Source organism: Dromaius novaehollandiae, chromosome 32 (genome assembly GCF_036370855.1).
Source record: "Dromaius novaehollandiae isolate bDroNov1 chromosome 32, bDroNov1.hap1, whole genome shotgun sequence".
Taxonomy (NCBI): Eukaryota; Metazoa; Chordata; class Aves; order Casuariiformes; family Dromaiidae; genus Dromaius; species Dromaius novaehollandiae.
In genome coordinates, this window is record NC_088131.1 from 1,331,262 (window position 1) to 1,353,829 (window position 22,568).

The 22,568-nt window shown below is 51.9% G+C and overlaps 2 long non-coding RNA genes across 4 annotated transcripts; both read right to left on the reverse strand.

The window, feature by feature from the left end:
• Positions 1-1,801: 1,801 nt before the first annotated feature.
• LOC135324571 (uncharacterized) lies at positions 1,802-6,943 on the reverse strand. 3 transcript variants are annotated; one of them, XR_010385899.1, is made up of 5 exons: positions 6,774-6,943; positions 5,574-5,701; positions 5,004-5,170; positions 3,272-3,429; positions 1,802-2,600 (listed from the first exon to the last, which is right to left on the reverse strand). It is a non-coding gene; the product is annotated as an uncharacterized LOC135324571 (long non-coding RNA). The 3 variants fall into 3 exon arrangements; XR_010385901.1 differs by having other exon boundaries at positions 5,574-5,696; positions 6,774-6,942; XR_010385900.1 differs by lacking the exon at positions 1,802-2,600 and adding an exon at positions 2,670-3,149.
• Positions 6,944-9,437: 2,494 nt separating this feature from the next.
• On the reverse strand, positions 9,438-14,772 carry LOC135324552 (uncharacterized). Its single transcript, XR_010385889.1, has 2 exons — positions 14,162-14,772; positions 9,438-9,981 (listed from the first exon to the last, which is right to left on the reverse strand). It is a non-coding gene; the product is annotated as an uncharacterized LOC135324552 (long non-coding RNA).
• Between the last annotated feature and the right edge of the window lie 7,796 nt (positions 14,773-22,568).

The window sequence follows — 22,568 nt, forward strand, 5'->3', positions numbered from 1 at the left end:
TGAGGAGGAAGAAGTACATGGGGCTGTGGAGGCGGTGGTCGCAGGCTACGGCTGTGATGATGAGGATGTTGCCCAGGAGGGCAGCCAGGTAGATGTGTCAGCCTTGCTTGCAGTGGCCATGAAACAGTGGAGTTCCAGATCCTGAGCGATATGAGGAGGAAGAGTAGCAGAGCCCACACTCTGGATGTCAGAGGAGCAGACTTGGACCTACTGGTAGAGGGATCCTGTGGTAGGTAGGTCTGAAGGACAGAAGAACTCAAGAAAGGTGGCAGGTCTTTAAGGACAGCATCCTCTAAGCTCAAGAATGGCCCATACTGATGTGCAGGAGAGCAAGCAGACATCTCAGGAGACAGAGTGGCTGAACAGGGAACTCACAACTGAACAACAGGACAAAAAGGCAGCACAGGGATGGGGAACAGAAAGCAGGGAGAGGCTGCAAAGCAGGAAGTGAGAAATGCTGTCCAGGGAAGTAGGGAAGCTGTTAGGAAAACCTAAGCGCCTTTAGGACTGAGGCTACAAGGAATGTCAAGGGCAAAAAGATGATCTGCTATTGCTTCAGTAACACTGAAAGCCTGAAGAAGGATAACGTGGTCCCATTCCTGACTGGGGCAGGCAATCTGGTAACAGCAGAGGTAGATGGGTCTGGGGAACTCAATCCCTTGGCTTCAGCCCCCACCAGCAAGGTCTCCCAGGCCATTGTGCCTAGAGTCAGGAGTCCTGAGGAGAAAAACAACCAGCAGGGCCTGAGGACTAAGGCAGGAATTATTGGTACGTGTACAGGATTGGATGGGGTGCAGCTGAGGATGCTGAGAGAGCTGGCCTCTATCTAGCAAGGCCACTCTCTGTCATCTTGGAAAGCTGTGGAGACTCAGGGAGGACCCAATGACTGCAGAAGGGCAAATGTTACATCCCTCTTCCACAAAGGCCACAAGCACAACCTGGGCAACTACAGGCCGTTCAGACTCACTTTGATGAGGACAGTGTCATGCAGCGAGCCCCCTCTGATCACATTTCCAGGTAAAGGAAGGAGAATGAGGTGCCTGGGAAGAGTCAGCACAGATTTCCTGAGGGGAAATCATGCCTCACCAACGTGATGGCTTTCTATGTTAAAAGAACTCTATTTATGGACGAACAGAGAGCAGTGAACGTCAGTTACCTCAACTTTCAGAAGGCTTTTGACACTTTCTCCCACAGTATACTTGCACACAAACTAGGCCTCTATGGTCTGAGTGGCTGGACAAGCAAATGGTCAAAGAACTGCCATCATAGTTGGATGATGGGGCTCCTCTCGCTGCTGAAACAGTGCTGATTAGGGGGGGGTCTGGACTATCTCGGGGTCCAGATTATATTCCCTTTGTCTGGACCTTGGGAAATAACACCTACTATCACTGCTGGGGCAGTACTGATTTGTCAGGGCCTTGAGAGACAAGGGCAGGACCCGAAGAATGAAGACACATCCACCAGCAGAAACCGCAACAGTAAACAACCTACCAAGGCACCCAATAGGGAGCAGGAGACCCCAGACCTAAATATTACTATTGGTCCAAACTACTGTGTGAAGGGTGGAGAGCTTAGATTGGAAAGTATCATTGCCCAGGGATTTCTTTGTTCGGGGTCCCTCTTCGGAGGCACCCAGCCTGAGCTGTAATTCGAACGGAGTCAGCAGAACATCATTTGACTTGGACTGGTGGTAGCCAGCTCTTTCTCTCCTTTTCCAGCTTTCTCTGTCTTTTCCCCTTACCCTTGTTCCCCTCTTCCCTTCGCCTCTCCTTCACCTTTCCCCACCACCTTTCCTCCCCACTTTGTGGAAAATAATGTTAAACGGTTGTACGATATTTGACCGGTTTTAGCGTCTTAATCACGTCCTTGGGATCGTAACGAAACCCCCCCGATATTGGATCGGGACAAGGGATGGGGTTGGATTTTAAATTCTGCGCCCCGATTGCTACATGAGCAAACTGTAAACCCTGACTGATAAAGAGTGAGCCCCACAAAAGAAAGGAATAACCCGTAACTCCTGCGTGAGAGACCCTCAGCAGCAAGCTAAACAATCAACCTTAAGTGAAAAATTCCAAACCCTCAGCTTTAAGCAACAAGCACCAAAGCACCCAAAGCTGTTTCCAGAGCATGGAAACAGTCAAGAGAAGCCAAGGAGTTTTGCCCGCAGCTTAGGAAGCTTTCCCTTCCTTTAGAAGTACAGCAGAACAGGAAGACAAGCACCAGAATTGCGTTACAGTTGCTGTTTAGAGGCTTGGTTTTAGCCACCATTCAAATGTGAGCATGTGCAAGCGTCACTCCACAGGACTGCACTAAGCTGCACTTGCACTGAACCTACCTGAAAGCCTGCAAGCACTAATTCATCTCTGGGTCAGGCAATTAGTATGTTTGGTCCTCTCAGCTCCGTGGGCAAACGGCCACAGTGACCACGGCTAGGGGACGAACGCCTCGCACCTCCCAGCCCCACTCGCGTACGATGCAGCCCAGGACTTAGCCGTGTCCATGCCGCAAGTCAGAGCTCATCCTCCACAGCCGGCCACGCATCTCCGCAGAGCTCCCAGCTGCGATGAGGCTCCTTCGACTGCCCGACTGGGCTTCAGCACCTGCAAAGAGGCCAGAGCGGTTACCGAGAGGCCAGGCAACTGCACAGCCCTCCTACTAGAACTGCTCCCTAGTCCAAGGCCCGTGATTGTTCCCACAGTCGTGACCGACCCTCCCGTGCTGCTTCAGTCACCCTCTCTGGCACTGCTTCATCGCAAAGATGTCAGAGCGGCTCTCACGCACGGGCAGGCTCGCTCAGGCACCCGGCCACCTCCAGCCTTCGCTAGATGGTCCTCTGCAGGGAAACTGCCTCTGACGGACACTCTCAGAAAGCACTGTCCAGCCAAGGCAGGATAAAAACTGAGGCCTCCAAAAACTCCAAACTCCAGAGAGACAGAGCTGACGGGTTATGGTAGGTTGTGGTTTTGCTGTGTACTCTGGCGCTGTTGCTCGTACACACGTAACCCCATTTCTCTGCTATAGCAAAGTTACTTTTGTAGCTGGCTCCTAAAAGGAACCGTAACTTGCGACAGCAAAAATCCCGTCTGACGGCAGTGGTAACCGGTAGCTCTTCGCGGCAGCATATAGTCGTTGCCCGAAGTTCCGAACACCTAGGATTAACACAATCCATAAATACAAAAATACTGCCGCTACAGAGTGTAAAGCCAAGCCAAGATTTCTGCAACCGAAAAAGAAAAACCTCTTTGTGTCTGACAGAACGAGCCGTACGCACCAGCGCCTGTAGCTCAAGGCTAGCGACCCCTCCCGGGCGACGCTCTTCTGGCAGGCTGCGGATCCGAACTCCTCCCGTCCTGCCTAAGAGTCTCCGCTGGGACACGACGACTTTGCCAGCCAGCGCCTGTTGATGGAGGCAGAGTAAAATCCATCGCCCTGCAAAAGTACAGAGCAAAGAAAGAAGAAAAAAAAAAATCAAAGCTCTGCAGAAAATCGTAAGAATCCAAAGCTGTCTGCAAGCACAAAAGCGGATCTAATACGCACACGAGCAAGGTAAATGAGAATACACGAGCCACGAATACCACTTCCCCCAGCCCCTGGTTTGGAAGCTACGGTGACAGTCGGGCTTGCCGTGACAGGGAAGTTAGACTAAGCAGCTGCTAGAGATTAATCTTTCAGAAACCTTCTGCGTCCGCATCTCTGGCACAACCGTGCTCTGCCCCTCCATCCATTCAGGCACACGCCAGAAGATCCACTGCTTGTAACACTTGCACAGTAACCACCCCTCTGCCCCCGCTCGTTAAGATCAGCGCCCGCTGTGCCACTTGGATAGAGGATACTCTGCTGTCTCTTCATTTCCCTGACGTTACTACTTTAGAAGTAACTGAACAGATTGGATTGCCCCTGTGCGATCAAAGCTAAAAGTCTCAAAGACGCTTATCAGCTCAGATTGCTGCTAAACAGTCTTTCTCACAGCCAGAGAATTTTTGTTCTGGCCCCAAAGGGGACGTAAGGGTGAGGCTACCGGCACTCACTTTCCTTTACCGCCATTTTCTAGCGGTGCTGCTCCCACGGAGTCAGCAGATGTGGAAAGCATTACCGAAAAAGGCTTTCCTTGCCCTGGGAATTTGAGGGCAGCAGGTTTTACAGCCACTTCTCCCAGTTCAGTGAAAGCAGCGTCACGTTCCGTGTCCCAGCTCCATTCATGACTCCCTCCCACTACTTTCCACCACGGTCTGCTGATACCGGCAAAGCCACGTTAACGCTGCTGGAGGAAATTAAATCTTCCTAAAATTGCTCCAAGTTGGAACTGATGAGATGGAGCCTTAATTCCACAAGGCTTTAACCCTTCTTCTATCCACCGTCTTCCTGTTTCCCCAAATACCATTGCCAGGTAACTAACCCGGGGCTCGCACTCATTGAGCCTTCCTGAAATTGATCTCTTAGTTTTACACTTCAGACACTTCTCTCTCGCTCCCTTCCTCTTCAGTAAATCTGGTCACTTGACTACCAGTCCCCTAAGACAATAATTTGCTGTCTCGCAGCTCTTAAAAGTATGATGCTTCACAGACACGTAAAGTCACACGCAGAGATGAATGTACGCAGCATACGTCTCGTAATGCGTACAGACCTTCCATTATATGTTGGTGATCTATTATTCCAATCACTATTAACAGCGATCCTTCCTCACCAGGAGGAACGGGCTTTCCCTTTTTCTAGCAGAGGGAGACAGCTTTCACTTGGCTCCATTTGATTTTATTACTTCAGCTTGCTTATATTCATATATAGTCTCTTCAACTTCAGCCACGGCAATTAATCTAAAAAAGTAAGTATTACATCTTTTCCTTTCCATAGCTGCATGGACGATAACAAAACAAAAGAGAAACAGCCAAAGCAAAGCTAAGGCACATACAGGTAACAGCAGCCACAGGGTAGGAATGGGTTACTTAGTCCTCAGCGCTGCCTCGGGGAGGCCGAAATAATGACTAACAGTCATTATCGATAGTTACCTTAGTTACCCGTGCCAGAACGCCGCCTCCTGTAGCAGTTCCTGGTGATATCGAGGGTCCACTGCATTTTGGCTTCCTTGTTTCATCCCGTCCCTTCGGTATTAATCACAAGAAAATGCTTGTCCGTCTCTTCTCTTTGTCAGCATTTGCTGTCCTTGGTGCCATCTCTGTAAGAAAGCGATAAACTCGCGTTTTACTTTCAGGGAAACACTTAGGTTTACGCATGATCTTTTTCTCTTTACCCTGTTTTCTCCCCCCCCTCCCTTTTTTTTCCTTCTTTCCCTTAAAGGAAAGATATTAATACGGCACGTTACATCATACGTTACAGGGTAAACAGTCTGGAAACGTTACATACAGCAATTAGGGCTAGGTTATTAGGCAGGCGGGCACGTCGCCTAATACTTACCCAACGCCATCTTCCATGAAACCTTATTTTTATTCTGCTTCGGTATTACTGTGACTGTTCTCAAACCCTTGTAGACGCGCACTTAACCGACAACACTCTCGATCTTTAACTACGTGGAAGAACGATAGCCCTTGATTTGCCTGTCTCCGTTTCAAACCTATTACCTTTTCGAGACAGCGCCTAGATTCCTCTTACGCTCGGATGCTGGCCTCACAGGCGACGACCAAAACGAACAACCGGATCCCCAGGTCTCGCTGCTTCTCTTCGAGATGTCCCCCTTCGGTGGACTACCCTGCCAAACAAACCAAAAAGACTGCCGAGGCCGCGAGGGTATCAGGTGTTTGCACCACTTCTCCGAGGCTTTCGGGGTGATTGACGTAACCGCTTCGCTTCACGTTACTCACAGCTACCTTCATCGAGTACTTAGGGCTAAACCTGTTCCTATTTGCAGAGGGGCTTGTTGCTTGTTTAAACTTGACATATAGTCCACAACCTGCTCTGCGTGCTCCCTAGTCCCTTCTGCTTTTGCAACACTTGTGGTAATTCAAGGCGGTAATTAAGAGTCCCCATTGTCCCACAGGCTGGAGCAAGGCATTGCTGCTGCTCTGAGGAGGTGCCTAAAAGCCACGCTCTTTTCTGTAGCGTCACTGGGGCTTCCCAGAGCCCATCAGTGTTCTCTTTGGCTTTTCCCGAGCCTTTTAGGTTTTTTAGGCTATTCCTTAGCCCACCATTTCATGGCAATGTTCTCCTTAAACATTGTGCACAGCACGATTATCCCAGATCAGCCACATCGTGTACGTACAGAGGCTTCTCAGAGGCGGCTCAGAAGAAAAGAGAGAAAAATCTCCTTGTCATCTGCGCATCCACCCGTCAACACTCTTCACCAGGAAGCGCTGTAAACTCCCGGTTCCCTAAAGCGGGACTGAGTCGAGGCGGAGACGCAGATCACATCCCATCTTTGTTAGAATGCCTCACTGCTGCGGGGCCCGGGCCCGGGAGTGGTTTTAGGAATGTTTGGGGCTTTGGACAGAGTGCAGGGGACGGTCTAGAGGCAGTGACAATGTTGCGGCAGGGCTCAGAGGCGTTGTGGGGCCTGTGGGGGTGTTGGAGCAGGATTTATGGGTGGTTTAATGGCTTTGGGGGGGGCTGGTTGCAGGAAGGGTGGGACTCTGCGGGGCCCTCGGGGTGGGGGTGCCATCCCAGATGTGTAGGGAGCGCACAGGGGTGCCCCACGTGGCTGTCAGCTCGGCGGGAGGAGCCACCGGTCTCCCACCCCACCAGACGGGGGTGGGGGGGGAGGGGAGAGGAGGAGGAGGGATCTAGGAGCTCGCACAGAACGCCAGAGGAGGCAGCAGGGAACTCACCAAGGGCCCCGCATCCCAGAAGAGCTGCCAAGGAACCCGCGTCCCAGACGAGAGGAGGCATCAGGCTGCCGTGCCGCTGCTGGACACATCCAGACCCCCGCGCAGACACCCCCACACACACTCCTCCAGGCTGCGTCCGCAGGGGCGAGCGCACGCCCTGGCCCGCGCTGGGGAGCAACCGGGGCCCTACAGGCGACACACGCAAAAGGGAGAGTCAGAGCCGCGCTCCGGCAGACCCGGCGCGGCGCGGCGCAGCGCGGAGCCAGGCCCGACCCCTCCCCCCGCCCCGCCGCCTCCACGCAGCGACGGCCCCACCAGCCAGGACACAGCCCGACGCCCGCGGCCACCCAAAAGTACACCCTCGCCTCACCAGGGCCCCCACATGCTCGACTCCAGGCGGCCTCTGCCCTCGCCCGCCGCCGCCCAGCCAAAACACCCGCTCTGCTCGCCGCCATCTCGCTCCCTGCTGCCGCGCATGCGCCGCCGGCCGCCAAGTGCGCGCAGCCGCACCGCGCACGGGCTGGCTACGGACCGCGCGGGAGGGGCGGGGGGGAGCGGCAGCGGCAGCGGCAGGGAGGCGAGACCCGCAATGGCGCCCTCGCGTGGTCGCAGCGCCGCGCTGCAGCCGGCCGGCTCCCGCGGGCGACCCCGGCGCTCAGGCCGAGCAGCGAGCGCCCCGAGGCTGCTCTGCCCGCGCCCGAGAGAGCGGCGGGGATCCGCGAGCAGGCGCCGGGGCTGCGCCGGGGAGGGAGTGCCGCGGAGCAGCTCCGAGACGGCACTGCCCGTCCCCGCGCCCCCAGGAAGCGCCGAGAAGGAAAAGCCCTCTCGGGAAAAGCGCTCCCGGTCCGCGAGCACCGGGCAGGGGGCACGAGCGCGGCCCCTTCGCTTACCCGTCCCCGAGAGAGCGGAGAGTAGCGGCCAACGCGGCGACCGGCAGCGCACACGTGTGCGCCGGCTGCCTGCACTGCTCTTCGCACGCAGCGGTGGCCGGCGGCGGCTGCAGTGCTGCCTCGTCGGCACGCGAGGACAGCGGTGAGCGGGGCGGAACGCAGTGCGCGTGCGCAACGCCGCTGAGCGTGCGGTGCCGCTTTTCAGACCCGCGATGGCAGCAGTGAGCGCGGCGGAACGCAATGCGCATGCGCGCTCCCTTTCGCTGCAGTACCGCCTTCTCCCCAGGGTCAGGGTCCACTCAATAAACAAAATGGTGTGATAAATGTTGTAATCTGCTCCAAGTGCCTTCGTATAAGAGAACGACATCAAAATGAGGTATTGTTGCATTTAGTCTCCACTACACGTGCTACCCCAGCACCACGGACTTGCTTTAAAGGATCAGTGACGTACGCGGTCTGGCAGTAATTAATATGCACAGAATAAATATGCACTCGATAAAGTAGGAGTGTGTTGGAAACTTGCACGGGAGGAGCTGACGGAGGGAAGACCCAGACGCTCAATATGAGTGATCAGTGTACTTCAACTTTATTAGGTGTGGTCTTTCTTTATATAGCACAGGACTAATCAGGCTCATACATATTGCAAAAGCTGAGCTCCTTATTGGTAACAGCAATTTGGTTTACCCAGCAACTTCTGCATTACATCACCCGCAAGTTCCCAGGACTAATCATTGATAACACCTTGGAGCCAAGGACAATGTGTCCTTGGCTCTAGCTGTTTTTACTCTCATACGGGACTTGGCTCACATCAACTGTGTGCGATATGCACTTAGTTCTGCTTCCTTTAGTTGTTCAATCTTCACATGACCTCTGCCCTCAAGCCAGTCCTCCACAATTCCCCCGTTTTTATTTTGTGCGAGAAAGACCTTTTTAGTTAATTGTTCAAGCTTTTGTGTTAAGCAGCTAAAAATCACTCTTACAACAATTAAAACTAATACAATTATGAATAGAATACGTAGCCCTTCTTTGATCAAGCTCAAAATCCAGGTACTCACATTACCAAACATCTTTCTAAACAGATCATCAAACCAATTATACTGTACGGTGATTCTCTGGGTGTGGTCCTTTAGCCATTTCAATTGCTCATAGATTGACTGTCCATGATCAGAAAGATTAAAACAACACATTCCTTCAAAATCCTCACACCCGCGTCCCTGTGCTAAAAGCAGAAAGTCTATAGCTGCTCTATTTTGCAACACTGCATGTCTCAGGCTATCCATATCCTGTGACATTTCAGAGAGAATTTGTGTAGTAACATTTGATTGCCTAACAGCCCAACAAGCAAGTTTATTTAGATTAGACATGGCATGCGCAACTGCAACGTTAGGAGCTAAAGCTGCGGCGAAAAACCTTTCCGCAGGCCCCCATAATTCTACATCATCAGCGCAATCTGAACCTAGTTTTTTCAATTCACGCTTGCCTCGACGATTCTCACTTCTTCTATGTTTGATTGCTGCAGTCAGATTTGACCAACGCTGATCATGTAAGTCAGGGGCGAAGAGTGTCAGACGTCCTATATAACAAGGTCCCCCATAAGCGTTTCCTGGCATGCCTTGCCATGCTCTGTCACCACAAATTAGAAAAATACCAGGAGGCAGTGCCTTAGGGGCACTCATAGGCCACATTGAGTTGTGATCATTTACTCCATAGGCCCCAAGTGGCTCACTATTATTGGAGTTATTCCACCCACAATAATTACCATTGGCGTTAAACCCTAAAGTTCTAGACGTTATGTTCGTCCAATGAGTCTTATTTTGTTTACCTTTATTTAGTATAAAACAGGTTTGTGTCCAATTATCACTAGTGTTTCCTACTGCTACTGACCCTAACAAATCTAATTCTTGTGGATCCCATGGCAACGATATATTAAGATGTTGCAGTGCAGCAACCACTCCGTCTGAGAGGTTGCTCGAGAAGGACCCACTTAAAAGAGTGAGTGAAGTTGAGTATGGGCCTAACAGCTTGACCAATTCCTTTGGAGCTCCTATAGACACCCCAAATAGACACGTCCGGAAGGGATCGCTTCCTAAGGCTAGAGACAAACAAAAGGTGCACTGGTTAGTTTCGTTAGCCCATGTAACCCACATATTCTGTTGAGTATCAATCTGAGACAACATTGTAGACCCTTCAGCAATTATCATAATCAATAGGACAATTTTGCGCAGAGTTGTCTGTCCGATTCCGAGCATGGTCTTTGTCCACAGTCGCTCCTTCGTCTATCACAGGTTTCGTAAATCTGCTGGGAACCCAAACCGGTCCTGTGGGAGAAGATATACACACATAACCACGCCCTACATATATTACCTCTGCTGGACCTATCCATACTCCCGTTTTCATGTCCCGGTATTTTACTCTAAAGGTCCGGCTACCAGCCTTTTCTTCTTCTATATGATGTTTGATTGCTGGTGGTTCTTTGTCGTCCCCGAATACACACAAATAGTTTAGTACGAATAGGGTCTTATCAATTTTTTCCTTGATGTCTAGGATGTCCTTAAACTTCTCTATATATTGTTTGACAGTGCTGTTTGCTCGTTCAACAACCGCCTGACCATTCTAGGTCGTTGGGTTTCAATGGCAGCCAAATGGTATTCGGTGGTGCTCCCTCAATTTGCAATATTCGGTTTCTTCCTTTCCTAATGAGTTCGGCCATCGTTGAAATTTTTTCTTGAATAGTTCGTTTTGGTTGTAACGGTGGTGCTATCCATTCTAGTACAATGGGTTCCGCCAACCCTCTTTTTTCCCCGTTTTTATTTTGTGTTGTGTAATGGCTCCCATTAGGTATTGTGGGCCACATAAAATAGTAAGATCAAGTGGCTGATTTTCCAGGCGTCGATGCGTAGCACGCGTAGTAATTAGCGATGCAATTTCCTGGAGTACCCGTTGCTGTTCCTCTGTGAGCGTGACGGCAGCCGCTGGGTCTGTTCCCTTCAGCAAGGGGCGTAGCAGATTTAAAAGTTCATTAGGAATGCCGACAACCGGACGGATCCATTGGAGGTCTCCTAATAGTTTTTGAGCATCATTGAGTGTTCTTATGTCAGTCCTGATTGTCAATTTCTGTGGTCTGATGGTGGCATTCGAAATATGCCAACCTAGATACTGCCAGGGGCTGGATTCTTGTACCTTTTCCGGGGCCACTACAAGTTCCTTTTTCTTTAATTGTGTGATTAGATCAAATTTTTGTTCAGGAGAAAAGGGGGTTTTTTGTGCCAACAATATGTCGTCCATGTAGTGATATATCATGGTCTCTGGCCACTGTTGACGTAACGGTTGAAGTGCCGCATCGACATAGAGTTGACAGAGGGTTGGTGAGTTTCGCATACCCTGCGGTAGTACTGTCCATTCAAATCTTTGGTCTGGCCCCTCTCTATTGATAGCAGGGAGTGTAAATGCAAATCGCTGTTTATCATCTTCATGGAGGGCTATAGTAAAGAAACAGTCCTTTAAATCTATGATTAGCAGGTGCCAGCCTTCTGGGATCATTGCTGGATTGGGTAATCCCGGTTGTAAAGCACCCATGTCATGCATCTGTCTGTTTACAGCACGTAGATCGTGTAAAAGTCTGTATTTGCCGGATATTTTCTTGATCACAAATATTGGGGTATTCCAAGGGCTGGTAGATAGTCTTAGATGACCTTGTTTGTACTGTTCCTTTACTAGTTCATGTGCTTGAATGAGACTTTCCTGTTTAAGCGGCCATTGCTCTACCCACACAGGCTGATCAGTCCTCCAGCTGAGTGGGATTGGGAAAGTCCAGGCAATGGCCGGTGCTATAAAGGGTGTTCCGAGGTAAGCACCATACCCATCTGGGCAAGGATATCGCGCCCTATTAATGCTTGCACTCCTTCAGGTAGGGGTAAAATGGAAACGGAGCAATTAACCACCTTGTTCCCTATAGTCCATTGTAGCATCGATGATTTCCGGGCGAGGGTGACCCCGCCTACTCCAGCTACCGTGGAGCTGGTCTCTCGGGTTGGCCAATGCTGGGGCCAAATCTTAGTGCTAATTATTGATACATCCGCTCCAGTGTCCAATAAGGCATTAGTGCGTATAGATTCTTCCTTATACTTTACAGTCACGGTTTGTCGGGGCCTTTGATGCATTCCGACAGTCAGTAATACTACACTTCCAGTGGAACCAAAAGCACCATAGCCTCGTGGTTGCTCTTTCGCTGGTGCCACCCCTACAGTCAGGTGGGGAAGCGGAATAAGCTGGGCTATTCTCGATCCTTGCGGTATGTGCATAGGTGGAAACATTGCTGAAACCACAATTTGTACTTCCCCGAAATAGTCCTTGTCGATCAATCCTGTCAAAACTTGTAATCCTTTCATTGTAGCGGGCGATCTTCCAATCAGTAAGGCACCTACTGGCTCATGATGATTAATAATTACTGGTCCGTAGACATTCGTCCGGATTCTTGTTGGCTTTGTATCCAATGAGGTGGCGTCTACTGCTGTTGCCAAGTCCAGTCCGAGACTCCCTCTGGTGGCTGGTCGAAGACAAAGGGGTTCATGGCGTTCGGAGTGGAGCTGGGCGCCGGCTGAGGTGGTTGTGTTAACTGCGGGGGTTGCTGAGTTGTTGTGGTGAAGGCCGCCTTTTGTGTCGTCGCGGGGCGGCTCGTCCCGCTTCTCTGGGCGTTTCCCGAGCCAGCCTTCCAGCAAGCCGCTCCATCATGTTTGCTGCTTTTGCAGTTGGGACACCATACTCTACTAGCTTGGCATTCTCTGCGAAGATGACCAACAATGCCGCATCGGTAGCAGTGTGCCGATCGTCGATTAGGGGGGATATTTCCGCCGGGATTTTGCAAAGGAGCAAGGGCAGCGAATACCTGTCTTTGATTCTGTTGCATATTATCCCGCAACGCCTGTGCTTGCTCTCTCATGCTCTCTCCTAATTGTTTCACCGCCTCTACTAGCATAGCTTGCGGTCCTACAGGTACCTGCGCCATTCTTTCTAGCCCCTCCTCAATAGTCCATGTTCCCGGGAGCGTGGCTAAAATACTACGCGTTGAAGGGTTACTATTCTGTATTGCACATTGTTTCAAGATAGTCCCTTTCAGATAATCTGGTACCCCTGCTGCTTGTATAGCATTGGCTACTCTGTCAATAAATAAGCCGAAAGGCTCTTCCCGGCCCTGCTTTATTCCCATATAAGATGGGATACCCCCTGGCTCCTTTAATTGATCAAGCGCCCGCCTTGCTAGTTTCATTGATTCTTTAGCTTTATCTGGTCCCAGCAGGGCCTGCGCTTCTAAGCGGAAATACGCGCCTATCCCCATCAACTCATCTAACGTTACTCCATACAACGGGTCCCCTGGAGCCCTTATAACAGCTACCGCTTCCTGGCATACTGCGTGCCAATGCGCGTTAAACAGCAGCTGCTGATGCTGTGTTAGTATTAACTTCATTATGCTGCGTATGTCCCCCGGCAACAATATATTTGTCCCCCAAATATAGTCCAACATCTGTTGGGTTGGTTCCCCCTTTATTCCCGAATTTTTTTTTTTCTTTTTTTTTTTTTTTTCTTTTTCAAACTGCTTTTATTAGTGGTTTCTGACCATTAATATCATAGAGAAAAACTTATTTCACATTGATAGCCTGAGATGGGTGTCCTCAGATAACTGTGGCCAAAGGAAGAGGAGAAGGAGGAGAGGAGAAAAAGGGGGGGGGGGAGAGAGGGGGGGGAGAGAGAGAGGGGGGAAGAGCGAGAGGGGGGGAGAGAGAGGGGGGGGAGAGAGGGGGGGGAGAGGGGGGGAGGGGGGGGAGGGGGGGGGGAGAGGGGGGGAGGGAGAGGGGGGGGAGGGAGGGGGGGGGAGGGAGGGGGGGGGGAGGCGCTGAGGGAGGAGGGGGGATCTGCCGCATGGTCAATGTTGCTCCTTTTGGCAGGCCTGTGTTCCCAGACCCTCCCTGGGCAATAGTAAAGGTTCGAGGGGGGTGATGGGTATGGGGACACAGGGGACACCTCTGCATGCGGGGGTTCCTTGAACCCATCGGGGCTTCCCAAACGCTCCGCGGTGGTGACAGCTACTTTCTTTTTTTTTTGTTTGTTTTTGTTTTTTTGGGGTTTTTTTGTTTTTTTTGGTTTTTTTTCTTTTTTTTCCCTTTTTTTTCCTTTTTTTTCTTTTCTTTTTTTTTCTTTTCTTTTTCTTTCTTTTTTTTTTTCTTTGAGGTGCGAGAGCATTAGTAACTGCCCTCCACGGCTTCATCAGCTTTTTTGCTGTCTTGTTGTCACTTATTACTTCATCAAACAACTTGTCCCCAAATTTTTTCCATTCAGTTTGTTCGAACATGGTATCTGGGTTAACAAAACACCCCTTAGCCACTCCGTAAGCTAATAGCCCTGGGAGTTCCTTATGACATTCTATTCCTTGAGTACCTCGCTTTTCTAAAAAGCATCTTAATAAATAATAAGCCGCTTGTCACTCCGTGGTTACTCACTTACCGTTGCAACCTTTGCAAGACCTGCGGCGAGACTTTCTGGCAGGACCCCGTCTCGTCCTGGGCACGGACCCCCTTTGTTTGTGTCCTCTCCACCTCCTCTGTAACTCTGGCACGTAGACCCCCTTTTGTGTCTCGTCGCCTTTAGCACAGCAGGACCAGCTCTCTCTAGCATTCTGTCGACTCCTGAGTTCTTGATCACCGAGTCCCTGACCGGCAGGGTCCCTGTTCGGGCGCCATTTGTTGGAAACTTGCACGGGAGGAGCCGACGGAGGGAAGACCCAGACGCTCAATATGAGTGATCAGCGTACTTCAACTTTATTAGGCGTGGTCTTTCTTTATATAGTATAGGACTAATCAGGCTCATACATATTGCAAAAGCTGAGCTCCTTATTGGTAACAGCAATTTTGTTTACCCAGCAACTTCTGCATTACATCACCCGCAAGTTCCCAGGACTAATCATTGATAACACATTGAAGCCAAGGACAATGTGTCCTTGGCTCTAGCTGTTTTTACTCTCATACGGGACTTGGCTCACATCAACTGTGTGCGATATGCACTTAGTTCTGCTTCCTTTATTTGTTCAATCTTCACATGACCTCTGCCCTCAAGCCAGTCCTCCACAGAGCCAAGATCGAGGAGGGAGAGGTTGAGGAGGAAGAAGTACATGGGGGTGTGGAGGCGGTGGTTGCAGGCTACGGCTGTGATGATGAGGATGTTGCCCAGGAGGGCAGCCAGGTAGATGCCCAGGAAGAGGGAGAAGTGCAAGAGCTGCAGCTGCCGGGTGTCCACAAATGCCAGGAGGAGGAACTCATTGAGGAAACTGCTGTTGGGCATTTGCTTCCTCTCAGCTTTGGGGACTGTCCAAGGAGGAAAAGGCATTGACAAGTTAGTTTTCTCTGAGCCAAGCCCAAACTATTCTAAATAGAAACCTCCACATTTCCTCTCTTCTCTCCTTTCATTCAGATCCCTTTTCTCATCTCTGGTTTATGCTGTCTGAGTGTGCCATGCACAGCAGGGCCCTCGGGGTGTGGGCTCGAGAGGAGACGGGTGCGACAAGCTGAGTGAAGGGGATTCAGTCCAGTGACCCAGTGGGAATATCCTCTTTTAATCCTTGTGAGAGACGAATACAGCACTCATGGCAGCTGTCTCTGAAAGAGAAGACCCTTGCGAGGGATTCATCTCCCCCAGCCTTGCCCTCCTGAACACAGGTGTCTGTATCAGAATCAGCCCCACCAGCTCCCACTCCAGCAAGCCACAGAAACACTGAAGGGAAGGCAGGGGATGACCCGACCCCTTCTAGACATCTCTGTTCCAGTGAGATGGACCCTCTCCCCACATCAGTTTACCCTCTGCACTCTTTCCCCAGGCACTGCAATGGGAGTGGGACATGACTAGCTCTGATGTACACACTCTGCAGCAGATTACAGCCACCCATTTTATGGAGAGTTCATTGAACAGTTTATTAAGAAAATGGGCTGCAGTGGAGGGATCTGATTCTTGAGTTTTCAGATGCCTCCATCGCACCGTGGGAGCATTCTTTGATGCAGTAGAAATCTTTGGCATTTCCGTTTCTCTCAGCATTAGAACTTAAGTGTCCCAGCAGGAAAAGGGCTCACGGTGTCTATATACTACAGACAGAGTCAGGGGATCTGGACTGTGCAGGAGTCTTGCTGCCCGCTGCCCTGTGCTAGCACCTCTCCCAGCTAAAGGACAATCCCACTCCCAAGTTACTCTAAGAAAGGACCTGGGCTGAGGTGAGAGTGGAGGAATGTAGCTCCAGAGGGAAGATTTCCCCATTCTTCCCTCTCAGAGCAGACATGGAGAGTGTGCTCTGGAGAGCTCGTCAGAGCAGGTGAGGAGGTTTCTGACTTGCATGACCAGCACAAAGACTCCCTGCTCTCACAGATATGCTATGGCAGAGCTGAGGTCTTGTGGAGGGCAGCTTGCAGCCTGGCAGGACACCCCAGAGAGACAGTCAAGAGATCTGAAGAAGGGTGAGGGGGGGCAGCCTTAAGCGAGAGTCAGATCACTCCCCAATCAGATGAAATGCATTGCCTAGAAGGTTAGAAGGGGCCTTGGGCACATCACTGCCATGAAGACAGCTCCACGCAGGACCCACAGGGTCAGTGCCTTAACTGCAACTGAACCCCTCTCCTTCACCCCAGAGAGCAGGGCAGCAAGAAGCAGAGCAGCACAGAGAGGAGAGGAAACAAGCAGCAGTACCATGACCCTGCCAGCAAAGGGAAAGCCAGGAGGGAGAGCCAGACGGGCAGTTAGGAAAGCCTTCCCGTCACCCAGCTCTGCACACCACCTCCCAGGCAGCGGCATCGCAGCACAGTCACTCTCAGCCCCTTTGCCGTGCAGTGGGAAATGGGCACGTCACAGCAGAGATGCCCCTCTGCTCTGCTGCAGCTCAGGCTGCTGAGGAGGGGGCTCCTGCCCTGCAGCCCATGGCCTTGAGGGCAGAGGCTGTGCTGGGTGGGAGAGGAGACACGGGGGGCTTGCTGAGAGGAAGATGTCTGCATTGCAGGGACTGACCGGGAGTTTTCCTAATTCCCCCTCCCACAGCATCAATGTTTCTACTTTCCCCTCATGCGCTGATCCTGTCTCCCCTGCCTGGAGCTTTTCCTCCTGGCAGCTGTTTCTCTGCCCCATCTCTTTTCCCTGCCAGCACTCACAGACCCCATCCCACCCTCTGGGCCCTCAGTCCTGCCCTGCAGAAACCTCCCAGCAGCAGGGCACTGCCCAGGGGCATCTCTGGCTTTGCAGGTGCTAAGGAGCAGGTCAGACAAATGCTGGTGAGGCCAGGCAAGGTGATGGTGGTGCTTTCTGTAGGCAGAGCTCTGGGTGAAAGGATGCAATGAGGTCCCTCACAGAACTACTGATCTCTCACTGTAATGGTCTGGGAGCATCAGCCTCTTGTCCAAACCTCACAGCTCCTTTCCTCCCCCGTTGCCCACCTCCACCTCTCAGCTCCTGCAAACAGTGGGAAACTGGAAGCAGAGCCTCAGGAAAGGTCCTTCTCTTTCAGGGAACCCCGGCCATGGCTGTCTGCTTGAAAAGGTCCCCTGCAAATATCCTGGGGGTGAGCGAGAGCTGAGAGCAGCCCTGACCCCCGCAGCACCCTCTCAACAGGAGGATGAAGCCACCCTTCTCGGGGTCGCTCCTTCCACCCAGAGCTTCTCCCTGCAGCGCCCTGGGCAGCTCCCTGGGCAGGCTGAGTGCTGACCCTCGCAGGCGGCAGAGTCCCTGCCCCGGGCACACAGCACCCTGGGTCGCAGGGACACTGCTCTCAATTACAGCCCGCGCACACCTGGGGGCACTCCCTGGCTTCACACCCCAGCACCGTCCCTGGCAGAAGGTAGCCGTGATGGCCTGTCCCTCTGACGGTGTGGCTGGGAAGCCCTGCTCTAAAGCACCACCCGCTCCAAACAGGAGGAGCTGGCAGAGCCGCCCTGACAGACCCTCTCAGCTGTGGAAGGTGCCAGCTTCAGAGGAACCCTCCGGCAGCCACAGCAGCAATGTTGCCCTGCAGCCAGAGACTTACTGTGTTAGGGGCTGGGAAGATTTCTCGCTGCAGGCAGCTCTCAGCCATCCTCTGATGCCCCACTCTCTTCAACTTCCGAGATGTCCATCTCATTCTGGCCCCTGCAGGCAGTGCCCGGAGTCCTGCTTCTCCAGGAAAAGGAGCTGCACTTGGACAGAGCTGGCTCTCTGCAGCGCCTGCCAGGTTGCCATGGGCTCCGGCAGCCCCAGGAGCCATGCCCAGCTCAGGAGCAGAGGCCCAGCTGACGACATGACTTTCTCTGTCCCCTGGGCACCCTTGGGACCTTCCTGGGGCTCCAGGGCTGACAGTTCCTGGAAGGCAGCAGGATCATCCCTGGGAAATAGCCACGGAAGTAGATGAAAATAATCACCGAGGGTCCCTCTCGAAACAGTGCAGAGACTGACTCTAGCATTGCAGTTGGTCTCACCAGAGCATGGCTGTCTAAGAGAGGTGGAAACGTCCCACTCTGGAAAGCCCTGCTCCCATCTCAGAAGAGCACAGGCACAAGAAGGGAGTTGGTTTGCTCATGCTTCAGGGATGATTTAGAGGAGTTAATCAATACATCTAGTGCTCACTGAGAAGCCCCGGGGCAGAATACAGTTCCCTCCCGTGCTCTCCACAAACTCACAGGAGGTGGGATTCCCCTTGCCCAAGTTTAGTGTGCACAAAATGCCTGTCTGCATGGCAGGTCCTTGTTTAAGCTCCCACTGGAATCAAGGGAGATGGAGGGAGGCACTCAGCTGGACACGCACACACACACACTCCGGACATCTGAAGGGCCAGAGGTGGTCCAAGACATGTACCACTTTCTCCTTCCTCTGATGGAAGAATTATGAGACCCATATCCTTCCAGGACATCAGCTGGTTGCCAGGTGCAGAATCTCCTTGGCCATCTGAAATGACACTTGATGCCGACTACTGCAAGAGCTCCGCTCACTCGGAAGCCAAGACATATGCAGATCCCGACATTTCAAACAGCTCATGCAGGGCCATGTCAGATGCACGGGGTGTCCAGCACAAGCACCAGGTTTCTAGCAGGTACAGCACAGGACCTGCAGGAAAAGTCCTTGCCTTTTTGGAGTGGTTGCTGGGCAAACACCCCAGGGCATCTCGCATTTCCTGCCTATTCCCAAACAAGGGATTCCCACCACTGCCTTTAGGCAAAGTCCATCCCATCTACATCTGAGCATGCTGCAAAGATGGAAGGCACATCACACCAAGGTCTCCACGCATGCCGACCCTCTCAAACCCCACTAGTTCGTCTCTCCCTAAACCTTTTCTCAGCTCTGATGCTATGAACAGGGACGGTGCTAATGCTGCAGCCACAGTGTGCCTGGCTTGCAGGCTGTTCAGGCCCAGGGAAGTTCTCAGTGGCACCTTGTCTTTCCTGGAGATCTGGTCACCTCCATTACAGGCCCCAAGGTGCTGCAGAGTCATCTCAGGGACCAAGCACCTCTCCTGCCACAGCTGCATGGCCAGCTCTCTTTCCTTCTGGCTTGTGAACAGGTATCATCATGACAAGTCTACGCTCAGCCCTGGTGCCACAGCTGAGGTTCTGCAGCCCAGATGTACACAAATGCACAAAGCCTGGGGCACAAAGAAGAGGAAGTGGAGATGCACAAGCTGTCGCAGAACTGCAAAGGCTTAGAGCAGCCTGAGGAAGTCTGTGGATCACAGACCCCAGTTCTTATGGGGGCACTTGAATCTCCCAGACATTCAGTGGGAGGGCAATGCAGCAGGCTGCAGAGAGTCCTGGAGGATTCTGGGAGGTGTGGAGGACAACTTCTTAGCACAGCGAAGCCTGATAGGTCAACAACGGTGACCCTTTCCTGGACCTGGAACCTGCCAACAAGGAACCACTGATGAGGGCTGCGATAATCAGTGTCAGCCTTGCCTGCAGTGGCCATGAGACAGTGGAATTCCAGACCCTGAGCAACATGAGGAGGAAGAGTAGCGGAGTGCACACTCCACACTGTCAAATGAGAGATGGGGACCAGGGAGAGGCTGCAAAGGAGGAATTGAGAAATGTTATCCAGGGAAGTAGGGAAGCTGTTTGGAAAGCCAAAGATCCTTTAGGGCTGATGCCTGCAAGGGATGTCAAGGGCAAAAAAGATGATCTGCTATTGCTTCAGTAAGAGTAAAAGCATGAACAAGGAAAATGTGGGCCCATGGCTGAGGACTGGGGCAGGCAATTTGGTAACAGCAGAGGTAGATAGGTCTGGGGAACTCAGTCCCTTGGCTTCAGGCCCCACCAGCAAGGTGTCCTGTGTCTGTCTGATTCACGGACTCCGATATGCTGGATCAGAATCAACTTTATTCAAGAAAGCAAGCCCTTTATATATCCTCTAGCCCAGGTCGGTGCTTTCCCGAAGGTCATGTTCCCATCATCACTCCTCCTCATTCCGTGCGGCTACTTCCTTATCTACATACTGCTATTTATTCCTCCCAAGGCTTTCGGCTCCTTAACTCTATCTTGTCCAATCCCTCGCTGTCTGCTCCTACAGCTTCAGGCTTCACCAGCAGTCTCCTAAGCTGTTGTGCATAGTGTCAGGACTCCAGACAAGAAAACCCACCCAAGGGATGAGTGAGGGGTGACTTGCAATAACTCAACCCATACAGATCTACGGGACTGGAAGGACTGCATCAGAGGGCATTGAGAGAGCTGGCTGCTGCCATAGCAAGGCCACTCACTATCACCTTGGAAAGGTTGTGGAGATCATACGAGGTCCCAATGACCAGAAAAAGGAATATGTTGTGCCCATCTTCAAAAAAAGGCTGTAAGGACAACAGGGGGAGTTCCAGGACATTCCGCCTCCCTGGAGTGAGGAGTGTGTCACGGAGCTCTTCATCTTGGATCACCTTTCTGAGCACATGAAGGAGAAGAAGGTGCCTGGGAACACTCAGCATGGATTTCCTGAAGGGAAATCATTCCTGACCAACCTGCTTGCCCTCAGTGATAACAGAACTGTGCTTGTAGCAGAGCAGAGAGCAGTGGAGGTCATTTACCCTGTTTTTAGGCAAGATGTTTGACACTGTCTGCCACAATGTTCTCATATACAAGTAAGGCATGTCAGTAGGCTGGGTAGACATCCAGATGGGTGTAAAACTGGTTGGATGATGGAGGTCAGAGGATTTTTGCAAATAGGCTGTGCTTTCCCAGGAAGCCAGTGACAAGTGGAGGGTGCAGGGGGGGGGGGGTCTATATGTGACCTGACCTGTCTAACAGCTTCATCAGTGACCTGGAGGACACACCCCTTGTCTCAGTTGAAGCCGACAGCTAATAGGGCAGAACTGTCATGTGCTTGAGGGCTGCCATTCAGAGGGACCTCAGCAGGCAGGAAGAATGGGATGTCAGGAACTCTGTGAAATGCAACAAAGAAAAATACCAGGTTCTTCACCTGGGATAGACCAACACCCCACAGTGGTATGGGCGGGAGTGTTTGGGTGGGCAGCAGCTCTGCAGAAAAGGACGTGGCAGTCTTTGTGGGCAGGGAGCTCAACATGAGCCAGCAGTGTTCCCTGGAAGCAGTGGAGGGCCCAGCAGCCTGGGTTGCATGAGCAGCAGCACTGCCAGGAGACTGAGGGAAGTGATTATCCCCCTCTACTCAGCACTCCTCAGTGCACATCTAGATACACCATCAGTTCAGGCCCCCTATAGAAGAACGCTGTTGGTCACTCAGAGTTCAAGATGTTTGGGGGCTGGAGCACTTGCCCTGTGAGGAAAGGTTGAGGGAAGGGGGCTTGTTCAGCCTGGAAAAGGGAAGGGGTTTAGGGGGACGCGTAGCAGCTTCCCAATTCAAGGTTACTGCCAAGAAAGAACCAGGCTATTTGCAGAGATTCATGGCAGGAATCTTTGTCTCTGTGGAAGCATAAGGGAGCTGGGCTTGTTCAGCCTGGAGAAGGGGAGATCTAATAACAGGCTGCCCATACCTACCAGGAGGTCATCAAGAAGATGGAGCCAGCCTTTTCACCACTGTGCACCATGGGAGGAGGAAGCCCAGTGGGCATGAGCTGAACTGAGGTTCAGACTGGGGATAAGCAAAAACATTTTACCCATCCACACAGTGAAGCACTGGGGCAGGTTGCCCAGAGAGGTTGTGCCACCTCCATCCTCAGAGGATCCTCTAGTCAGAGCAGTTCAGATTCAGGGCTGCTTGGCAGGTACCCCCAGGTGGCCCTGATTTTTCATTGGCTTCACCTTTTATTGCATTTTTCACTCCTGTCCACCTTACAAGGCCTTTTCTTCTATCATCTTTATCTCCTCCCATGCAACCAGCACACCTCTGTTTACCCTGTCCCCATTGACCCAGGTTTTGCTTGCTTTGTACCTGCCCTTGGCTTCTCTGAGATGGTGCCATGCTCATTTCAACTGTTTCTGGCAGTTCCTTTAAAACAGTACAGTTCTTATTGTCTGTAGTGTCCTGCAGTTGGTCGGGGTACAGCCTTACTTTGATGAGGAGAGTGACATGAAACTAGCCCCCTCTGATCACGTTTCCAGGTAAAGGAAGGAGAATGAGGTGCCTGGGAACAGTCAGCACAGATTTCCTGAGGAGACATCATGCCTCACCAACGTAATGGCTTTCTATGTTAAAAGAACTGTATTTGTGGATGAACAGAGAGCAGTGAACATCAGTTACCTCAACTTTCAGAAGGCTTCTGACACTTTCTCCCACAGTATACTTGCACACAAACTAGGCCTCTATGGTCTGAGTGGCTAGACAAGCAAATGGACAAAGAACTGCCATCATAGTGGGATGATGGGGCTCAGAGGGTGGCAGTGAATGGGTAGCGTTGTTCCTGGAGGCCTAAAGAGGAATGGAGCACCACAGGACCTCTCCTGGGACCTCTCCTGTTTTACAC